This window comes from Hyaena hyaena, unplaced genomic scaffold, assembly GCF_003009895.1.
Source record: "Hyaena hyaena isolate Hyena2069 unplaced genomic scaffold, ASM300989v1 scaffold_1023, whole genome shotgun sequence".
Lineage (NCBI taxonomy): Eukaryota > Metazoa > Chordata > Mammalia > Carnivora > Hyaenidae > Hyaena > Hyaena hyaena.
This window is the reverse complement of record NW_024081653.1, coordinates 176,785-187,882: the sequence shown is the minus strand read 5'-3', so window position 1 is coordinate 187,882 and position 11,098 is coordinate 176,785. Positions and strand designations below refer to the sequence as shown.

The window sequence follows — 11,098 nt, the reverse complement described above, 5'->3', positions numbered from 1 at the left end:
GAATGGATCAAGAAGATGTGGTTTATCTATACCATGGAATACTACATGGCAATGAGAAACAATGAAATCTGGCCATGTGTAGCAACATGGATGGACCTTGAGGGTGTTATGCTGAGCGAAATAAGTCAGGCAGAGAAGGACAAATATCATATGTTTGCACGTATAGGAGGATTAGGAGGAACTTGATGGAGGAACAAGGGGGAGAAGAAGGGCGGAAATGGTGGGGGAAAGGGAGAGAGGACACTTATAAACATGCATTCTTAAAGGAAACACCTCAGGACATTTCACTCTAGGCCATAGAGAACGATGGAGTTTAAGTTATGTGAGGCAGGGTGTCCTTTACAGTAAGAACTTTTGGTAATGGATGGAGGACTTTGCCCCTCACTCCTGATGTTTCTTCCATGAAAGGAGCACTCCTGGCCTCTCCTCATCCCTTTCCTCCTTCCTCCTAGGGAATAAGGCATGTGTGGTTTGGTCTCTTCCTATCTTTATTTTAGGCAACTGCTTTCCTGCAAGGAGCACCTGGTGAGCTTTAGAGACCCTGCCCCAGGCTAAGGGCTGCATAGTGAGGGCTTCCTGTCATTGGTGGGTAAAGTGCCTCTTTGAGGGCACAGAATTGGGAAGCCCCTGTTTCCATGTACCTTGATACATCGTCCAGGGTCAGCTGTTTTGTTTATAAAGCAGATAGTTGGTTTCTTTTTTAAAAAATATTTGCACATATAGGTGGATTAGGAGGAACTTAAAGGAAGACCATGGGGGAGAAGAAGAGAAAAAATAGTTGGAGAGAGGGAGGGAGGCAACCATGAGAGACTCTTGAATGCTGAGAACAAACTGAGGACTGATTAGGGGGAGGGGAGGGGGATGATGGTCATGGAGGAGGGCACTTGTGGGGATGAGCACTGGGTGTTATATGGAAACCGACTTGACAATAAACTATTTTAAAAATAAAAAATATTTGTAAATGTTTATTTATTTTTGAGAGAGAGAGTGTGTGTAGGTGGAGGAGAATCAGAGAGAGAGGGAGACAGAGAGTCCAAAGCAGGCTCCAGGCTTTGAGCTGTCAACACAGAGCCTGACACAGGGCTTGAACTCAAGAAATGTGAGATCATGACCTGAGCCTAAGTCAGATGCCTAACTCACAGCCTCCGAGGAGCCCCAAGGTTTCTGATAACTTGGGTGAGTTGGTATGATTCCACTGGAATTTGATGTATCTCAATTAGCTTTGAAATTGGTAATTGGTATGTCTCTGTTGGTTCTAAACTTGAGTATGAAACAGAAAGTGTTGATCTATTGATCCTTCTCAAAACAACCCATGAGAACTGTGGTTTCTTTTCCAGCTTTTCTTGTAGCTAAAGGCATATGGTGGCGGGCTGGCTGACTTCTGAGACAGACCAGCTTGTGACTGAAGAGCAGCACAGAACAGATGATGCCAGCCTAGCAGCCACGACCTTCATTTCCACTAACAATGCACAGTGAGGCAGAAACTACAGCAGCATGTCCATCCCCGCCAAGGTCAAAGCTCCTGGGGCCATCTTCTGATGATGAGGCTGCACCTCTCGAGCAGTCACAAGAGCCTCTGCTTCATAAGCCTGTAGGGGAGAGCTGTATCCAACCGCCATTCCCAAGGTGTAAACAACCAGACTTCTTGGAAATTTTCTAAGAAAGTTATCTAAGGAATGGATAATTTTTCCCATTCAAGGTGGATGAGGCAGCCCCCAGACAGCTGGTAGATGCTGCATGAATCACAAATCACCAGAGGCATCCTTGCTTCACCCAGCTCACTTGAGATTATACTGTAACAACAGGGACAGAGACTCATCCAAAGCAACCAAAATTTTTATGTAAATGCCATTTTGGAGAACTGATTAATACGTCAAAATATTCAGCTCCCAAGGTATGATAAAAATAACTTGAATTCTTTGTAATTTTAGGATTTAACATTCAAATGACTGATTTAAATTCTATTTCATAAAATCCTATTTGAGTCTTCTCCCTTTTTCCAGGGGTTTTGGATGACTTCTTTGCCAGGCTCTGAATTTGCATGGACCAGAATTCATAACAGCAAACTACATGTTTTGGAAGACTGGAGGCTCATGGTTTATTCTAATAACATCACTTGCATCCGCATAGCGCCTGTCATTTTTATAACATCAAAGAATGTAGGAGGCCAGAGATGTGTTTGGTGGGCAGTCATAACCTCCTGCTTCGTGCTTTAAGGGAGGCACAATTGCCACACCCAGGCAGAAGTGCTTAGTTAAGCACCCTATTGCTCATTTCCTCCTGTGATGATGACCCTCTCTATAAGTTCATCCTCCCAGTTTTGGTATTGCTTTCAGTCAGTTCTTTTTTTTTTTTTTAATGTTTTATTTATTTCTAGGAGACAGAGAGAGACAGCATGAGCAGGGGAGGGTCAGAGAGAGAGGGGGTCACAGACTGAAACAGGCTCCAGGCTCTGAGCTGGCAGTCAGCACAGAGCCCGACGCGGGGCTCGAACCCATGAACCTTGAGATCATGACCTAAGCGAAAGTCGGACGCCTAACCAACTAAGCCACCCAGGCACCCCGCTTTTAGTCAGTTCTTCATGGGGTTCATCCTATCCTGGGCTCCCCAGCGAACAGAGCCTGAGATACAGAACATGTGCTTACCTTTTACTATGAGTGCCATCGCAGGGAAATGAGGGAATTGGGGGGTTAGGCAAGAAGGGAAGGAACAAACAGGACATCCCAGCTGATTTCTGAGTGTGGCTGGTAAGTTCAGAGAGGCCTTAGGAAGCCTCTGTGCATCTGCACTGTTGACTCTAGAGACGGACAGGGGAGTAATGTACACATACCTCCCATTGCCCACGGGTCCAATTTCCTCTGCCCAGCCCCAACTCTCCTATGCATTGTCATTCCAAACTTCCAAAGAGAGATATTTGAATGGCATTAGATGGCCTCTCCCTTCATCAACAACTGGTGGGGTGAGTGGCTGAGGGGCAAGGTGTGGGTGGATGTGGGATGCTGTCCTTTTGTGCTTCTACCCAAAAAAGGGACTGAATCCACTGCTGCAGCCTGCAGCAGCCATGGCAGCAAGGACCCAGCATCATGACCTCAAGGTTCCACAGGTGGGGGTCAGTTCCTGAGACTGGGTCAGGGGGAGTCTGGCTCAGTATTGTTTTGACACAAGTGTTTATAAGGACATCACTGGGGCACCTGGGTGGCTCAGTTGGTTAAGAATCTGACTTCAGCTCAGGCCATGATCTCACGGTTTGTGGATTCGAGCCCTGCGTCAGCTTCTGTGCTGACAGCTAGATCAGAGCCTGGAGCCTGTTTCAGATTCTGTATCTCCCTCTCTCTCTGAAACTCCCCTGCTCATGCTCTCTCTCGCTTTCTGTCTCTCTCTCTCTTTCTCTCAGAAATAAATAAAACATTTTTAAAAAAAGACTTAAAAAAAAAAAAAGACATCACTAAGGACTAGTTGGGAAGTACTCAACCTACATGATGGAATAAACTACTAAAAATCAATTGTTAATGGACATAATACACCAAGGCATCATGCAGATCTCATTAATATGGTTCTCAGGTGAACTTGACCAATCTCTGAACATTGAGATGCTAGAACTGAGTGTATGGCAAGTAAGGGAAGTGTCTTCACTGTAGCCCTTTCATTTTTATTTTTTCATTTTTCTCCAACTTTATTAAAGAATAACTTGAATATTTGAAGTGTTCACTGTAGTCCTCTTATGACTCTGCTCCCAGGAAGTCCATGGGCTGTAACACCTCACAGGGTCTATTTCTGCCATATTTGAAATGAGTGATGAGTTTTGGAGAGAACACACAACCCACACATGCATACAGTCTCTCTCACACATTCTCACTTATACACACAGGAGTGTCATATTGAAGTCCTTATTTAATTAGCCAAGGATAAAACAGTTTATCAGAGGTGAGACAGCCATGGGATGGAGGATATAGACCATGTGTCTCCACATACCTTTGCTTGGACCCAGCATCCCCGGAGGCACATAGCTGCAAGTGGCTCTCCAGTCCTTCTAAGGTCTTGCCAGATTTGGATAGCCCAATTCTCTTTTATTTTGTAGATTTTTAACCTTGACATAATTTCAAACTTACAGAAAATTACAGGTTTAGGATGATGAACTCCTTTAAATCCCCTTACCCTCACTCACTAATTGTTTACATTTGTCACACCATCATTTTCTGTATGTATATTTAATGTTATTTTTTTCTGACCCACATGAGAGAAGGAAGGAATTATTGTGTGATTTACCTCTATATATTTCTGTGTGTTTTCCCAAGAACCAAAGCATATACATTGCTACTCACAGTATAATTATCAAAAATGAGGAATTAAAAATTTTTTATTCAAGTATAACTAACATACAGCATTTTATTAGTCTCAGGTATATAATATAAAGATCTAGGAGCTCTATACATTACTCAGTGCTCATCAAGATAAGTGTATTCTTAATTCTCTTTATTTTAGCTTGCCCTTCCACGTTGCATGTGCTAGCATGAGCTAGGAAGAGGAGGTGCTGAGGATGGCCAGAAAGTTTGGAGAAGTGGTGGCCAGGAAGAACACAGAAGGGGCCTTTGACCTTCTGAAGAAATGAACTGCTGTCAAATGTCCATCCACCTATTCCAGACAACCAGGATTGAAGTCTCTGTTAATGGGGTCCACAAGCACTACTCAGACAAAAAGGTAGTGTCTTTGGCCAGAGTCTTCATCAGAAACTGGACTGTTGAACTCCCCTGAACCTCCAAAAGAAGAAAAAGGAGAAGAGACAAAGCAAAGAAAGAAAAGGGTCTTGACTGTTTCCCTTAGAAGCCATTGGCAGGACTTTTTTCACCACTGAAAAAAACAAGAGCAAGAGCCCAAAGACAGAAGAGACTGTGGACTCCAAGTCTTCAGCCACCTCCTCTACAAAAAGGCCATCAATGGAAAGATCAAACAGCAGCAAATCAAAAGCAGAGACTCCCATGGTTTCCCCCCCCTTCTTCTCCCTCCACGGTCCTCTGTTAAGTTCCTCCTAATCCTCCTATACATGCTAACATATGGTATCTGTCCTTCTCTGCCTGATTTATTTCGCTCAGCATAAACTCTCTCAAGTTCCATCCATGTTGCTACAAATGGCCAGATTTCATTCTTTCTCATTGCTATGTCGTATTCCATTGTATAGATAAACCACATCTTCTTGATCCATTCGTCCGTTGATGGACACTTAGGCTCCTTCCATGTTTTGGCTATTGTTGAGAGTGCTGCTATGAGCATTGGGGTCCATGTGACCCTATGCATCAGCACTCCTGTATCCCTTGGGTACATTCCCAGCAGTGCTATTGCTGGGTCATAGGGGAGTTCTATTGTTAATTTCTGGAGTAACCTCCACACTGTTTTCCAGAGGGGCTGCACCAGTTTACATTCCCACCAACAGTGTAGGAGGGTGCCCATTTCTCCCTATCCTCACCAGCATCTAAAGTCCTCTGATTTGCTCATTTTGGCCACTCTGACTGGCGTGAGATGGCATCTCAGAGACTCTTGAATGCTGAGAACAAACTGAGGAATGATGGAGGTGGGGGGGAGGGGAAAGGGGGTGATGGGCATGGAGGAGGGCACTTGTGGGGATGAGCACTGGGTGTTATATGGAAACCAATTTGACAACAAACTATTGAAAACAAAAACAAAAGCAGAGACTCCCAAAACACCCAGAATCCCCTGACCCCCCACTTTTATCCCCTCCATCTATCTCCTGGCACCGTACTACCTCACAGGGTACTCTGTGCAGTACAAGTGTGTGGAAATGTTCTCAGCAGCCCTGAAGGTTGATGGCAATTGCAAGGACTATTATTAAGTCAACTGTGACAAGATGGCATCAGAAATTGAAGATCATATCTGTCTCAAGAGTACTGACATGAATTACTGGAACCAGGTGCACAGCCAAATCAGCAACCTTGAGAACCCCAGGAACCCCAGCCTGAGGGATAATGTGTTCAGTGGGGCCATCTGTGCTGCACTCATTGCCAAGGTGATGACAGAGGAAATGGCCAGTGATGAGCTGAAGGAATTGAGGAATGCCATGACCCAGAAGGCTACCTGTGAGCATCAGATGGGCAAGATGGATGGCACCACTACTGACCTCCTCCAGTGCAGCAGATGAAAGAATTGTACCTATAACTAGGTACAGACATGCGGTGCTGATGAGCCCATGACTACCTTTGTCTTATGCAATGAATATGGCAGTCACTGGAAGTTCTTCTGATAGAACTGCCAGCCAAGATTTCACTGAACAAGGTGAGGAAGAACAAAGAGAAAGCATTTCACTTAGCATTATACCCGTAGATGACTCTATGCCATTGCAAATTGCAAGATATTATCCTTTTTATGACTGAATAATATTCCATTGTATTTATATACCACATCTTTAGCCATTCATTTGTCAATGGACACCACATGGGTTGCTTCCATATCTTTGCTATTGTAACTGATGCTGCAATAAACATAGGGGTGTATATATCTTTTCAAATTAGTGTTTTTATTTTCTTTGAGAAAATACCCAGTATTATGGTAACTAATTTTAATTTTTAATTTTTTGAGGAACCTCCATACTAGTTTCTGCAGTGGCTGTACCAGATTGCATTCCCACCAACTGTGCAAGAGGGTTTCCCTTTGTCCACCTCCTTGTCAACCCCTGTTATTTTTTGTCTTTTTTATAACAGCCACTCTGACAAGTGTGAGGTGATATCTCATTGTAGATTTGCATTTCCCTGATGATTAGTGGAGTTGAGCATCTTTTCATATGTCTGTTGACCATCTGTATATCTTCTTTGTATACATGTCTATTCAGGTCTCCTGCTGCTTTTCTTTTTCTTCTGCCCATTTTAATCGGATTTTTTCCTAGCACCCTTACGTGTGTTGAGTTGTATAAGTTTTCTTTTTATAATTTTTGGATATTAACCTCTTATACTGAATATATCATTTGCAAACATCCCACATTCAGTAGGATGCCTTTTCTTGTTTTCCTGATAGTTTCCTTCGCCGTGAAAAAGCTTTTATTTTGCACTAGTCCCAATAGTTTAATTTTGCTTTTGTTTCCTTTGCCTGAGGAGACATATCTAGAGAAATGTTTCTACTGCTAATGTCAAAGAAATGACTGTCTATGTTTACTTGTAGGAATTTTATGGTTTCAGGTCTCACATTTAGGTCTTTAATCCATCTGGAGTTTATTTTTGTGTAAGGTATAAGAAAGAGTTGAAGTTTCTTCTCTGTGTGGCTGTTCAGTTTTTCCAGCAACATTTGTTGAAGAGAATCTTTCCCCACATTGTATATTCTTGCCTAGTTTGTTATAGATAAATTGACTATATATGCATGGGTTCACTGGCACAAAATAGATACATAGATCAATGGAAAAAATAGGAAATTTAATATTAATACTATTGTCTAGTAAATGTTAATGTCTTCAACAATATTCATCATCAGCTTTTCTCCTCCATTGAGATCCATGGATGAGGGACGTGTTACATTTACTTGTCATACTGTTGTCTCTGTTACTCTGGTACAGTTTTTCAGTCTTTGTCTTTCATCACCTTGACATTTTTTTTGGAGAACAGGCCAGTTATTTGAACAACGTCCTACACATTTAGATCACTCTGACACATATGTGACAGGGACACCCTGGAAGTCTAACAGGTTAGGAGGGAGAGTCCAATGGATGTAGCACCTACCAAGAGATGCAACACAACCTGGCCATGCATGTGTTAGGGGTTGTTTACCAACTGCTGGCCCTCATAGTTCTAGAACCAAAGTCAACATATAGAAGGCCAATACCCAATGGAAGTGGGACTGGGGAAAAAGCTCAGCCAGGACATAGTAGCCCTGATGACTATCTCTGCCTCCTGCCTTCCAGCCCCCCCCAACAAAGCCCATCCTTTACAGTCTACTCAACTCAAGACTTCATCCTTTTTTCCAAGCTATTCTGAAACATAATTTGCTCCATTGGCTGCAATGAAGATCTGTTCCTCTGCAGCTTCAAGGCAGCTCACTTAGGACTGGTCCCTGCTCTGGGCCAGTTCTAACAAACAAAGAATTCCCTTTTCACCGTTGCTCCTGGCTCAGACTGTAACACTCTGAGTCTTCTGCAGTCATCTTCAGAGTTCTAGATATTTCTACTTCCATTTGCCATCATGGGGTGCTATGCAAATACAGACACTTGTGGAGACAAAGCTACCCACCATGAGCTCTATGAAATCATTTTCCTTTGGAAGGAGTATGGCCTTCCTGGTCTGGACATGTTGTCACAATCTCTCCTTTCTTCCTATTTATACACTCTTCATTTCATGGCATATCATATTCTCTCCCCAATGTCAAGATCACAGGAAGATTAAGACCAGGGCACTGCTACCTCAGTAGGTTTCTTGCTTAATGTCTTAATGCCCATTTGTGTTTCTGTCTTTCTTCCCCAAGTCTTGGTTTTCTATATTCTACCTGTTTTAGTGACATCATTAGTTTTAAGTGACCTCAGTCTTTTGGGAAGGATAGTGCATTTTAAAATGTTTCACACTCAGTTTCCCAGGAGACAGATATTCTCACTCTTACTTCCCAGAAGAAGACATATGAGAGAAGCCAATGCAAGCCCAGTTCTCACAAGACAGGTGGAAGGGAGAATGAATCCTACCCCAAAGTAGAGTCTTTTCCACCTCATATAAATTGCTACTAAGAATAAAGTTAAAAGTTTAAGGAAGCAAATAGAAAATAACCCATAAAGGTTCAATGGCTGATGTGTTGACTGATCATCTCTTTGCAGGTTTCTCACTTAGGTCGCTGCATCTCAGTGAATCAGTTAGTGCTCCTGTTTATTACTCCCTAGGCTGTGAGTTTTCTGTCATGCTCACCATAGTATCTCCAGCACTGAGAACAGTGTCTGGCACATTATAATCCAAAGCTGTCAAGTGATGTTGAGCAAACATCCATGATCAGTAGTTATGCTCATTTGCATTGAACTCTTGGCCAAAGATTCTCTATGATATAAACTTATCTATACTGGGGACACCACCCAAGGCCAGGTGGAAAGGCTTTCTGGAATTACATGTTTTTTCTGAGTCCATGCATTTCACTGTGCATTCTCTTGTGACAACAAAGAGGCATCCTTTTCAGAGTGAAGGCCAAGATGAACACTGATCAGAGCTGTGCACAGGTTCCCACGTGGTGGGGTCCCCTTGTGGTTGGGTCAATTTTGGAACCTCATTCAACCTTCCTGTGGTTGTGAAATGGGAAGACCATAGAAAATCACTGGATCCTGGTTGGAACATATGTCTCTCAGATTTTCTGTGGTGGCATGGAATGCTAGGTTGTGTTGTTCAGGCTGTTGGTGCATTGAGTGTTGTGATTGGTTAGGGATGTCTGCTCTGAGCAGGAGAGAGCCAGGGATGAAAAGATGAGTGTAACATAATTGGCAGCTTTAACTTGATCACAAACATTTCATAGTAAAAATTAGGGAGTTATAACCTGGAGAGAGGCCTTTCTTCCTTTTAGAAATATTTAACAGACACATACTGAGTGCTAAAGAGATAGCATTGAACAAAGCAAAGTCCCTCTCATCAAAGTCCCTGCTTATGTTGTAGTTTGGTGACTAGTTTTGGTCAAACTCAGGTCTCCCCAGGCACTGTTCCCATGCAGGTGTCTGAGCCATGCTACCCAGATATTCTTAATGAGTTTGTCTTGGAAATGCCCCACCATCTTCACTTTTGCAGTAACCTGAGTGTTTCTCGTGGTCTGAGAGGGCCGGCCAGTGGGGGCAACCCTGAAAGAGGAAGTCTGAGGGCTGAATGAGGCCACAGTTGTGTAGGCCTTTGAATTCCAAAATAAAAATTTTGATCTTGCCCTTGGACCCAAGCTGGCAGACACCCTCACGTGGGCACCTCACCTAAATCACAGTCTGAGGATTGCTAATTTACCACTCTATTTCCTCTTGCCACACAGCCTGCTTCAGAACCCTTTCCAACAGTGCTTAAGACTGCTACTTCCAGTTGGCTGGTATTGGTGTGGGAATGTCATCTTGTTCCTGCCCTACTGTCACTCATGGGAAGCCCTTGTTGGTTTCTGTGCTGAAAAAAAAAAAAAATAGAAAAGGCATCCATGAGCCAGAAATAGAAATTGAAGCCATTAAGCAAATGTCCAATCATCTTTCTTGATGGTGCCTAAATGTGCTGTCTGTCTGCTTATCTGCTGCTTTTCTGAGCAGCAGGCTGCCTGTCTTTGGAAGTAGACTATATGAGAATGGCCAGTACAGAGCACATGAGGGCTTTATTTTGCTGTCATGAGTATTTAATTTTTAGTATGTTAATATGAATAAGGGGCATTTGCTTCCATGTACAGTCAAGGATATTTTATCAGGCATCTTTCTTTTCCAGGACAGGAAGATCTCTGTGTTTCATTGCATACCAGCCCCTCCAGCCTGAATGTCATTGCAACATGATCACATAGCAGAGCTGGGTAGAATTCTGCCCGAAATGCCCAGAACCCTCCCAGTGACTTTTCTTCCTCAAGCTGTGATGGCTACTTCTCTCTTTTAGCCAGTCATTAAATTGCGATTTTTGCTGGGAGGAAGCTATCTCCCAGGAAGGTTAGCAGAAGAAAGTAGGCAGCATTATCTTCACTGCATTTGTGAGAAGAGAGATGATGGAGAAGCATGGGCAGGTGCAGGCAAGTGGTGGAACAGCCAGGTAGCAACTCAGCAAAATCAGCGCACTTTATTAAAGGATACAGGCACTCAGGTGCTGGCCCATGGCTGCCTCGCAGTCAGGCCTGCCTTGGCCATCATAGCACTGTGGACCCCACCAGACAGTCACTCAGCAGCATTGGCCACCTTGAAGGATGTGGATTTTCTGTCGTGCTCCTCATGTTAATACTGACACATGTCTTACAGAAGACTTGTATTTTGTTTTAAGACAGTTCAAGAGCCTGTATGAAAGATAATACTTGGACCTCAAAATATTGGGTTAACATTTCTGAGACGACAAAGAGGAATATTTGATGTGCTGTATGTTTTTAAAAGTCTGAGCTGATTGCTGCTCTGTGGATGCATGATCCTTGTCATCTTTGTTGCTAT

The 11,098-nt window shown here is 43.2% G+C and overlaps 1 pseudogene; it reads left to right on the top strand.

Annotated features, from left to right (window-relative positions):
• The first annotated feature begins 4,510 nt into the window (after positions 1-4,510).
• Positions 4,511-6,253, top strand: LOC120223618 (annotated as a pseudogene).
• The last annotated feature ends 4,845 nt before the right edge of the window (positions 6,254-11,098 follow it).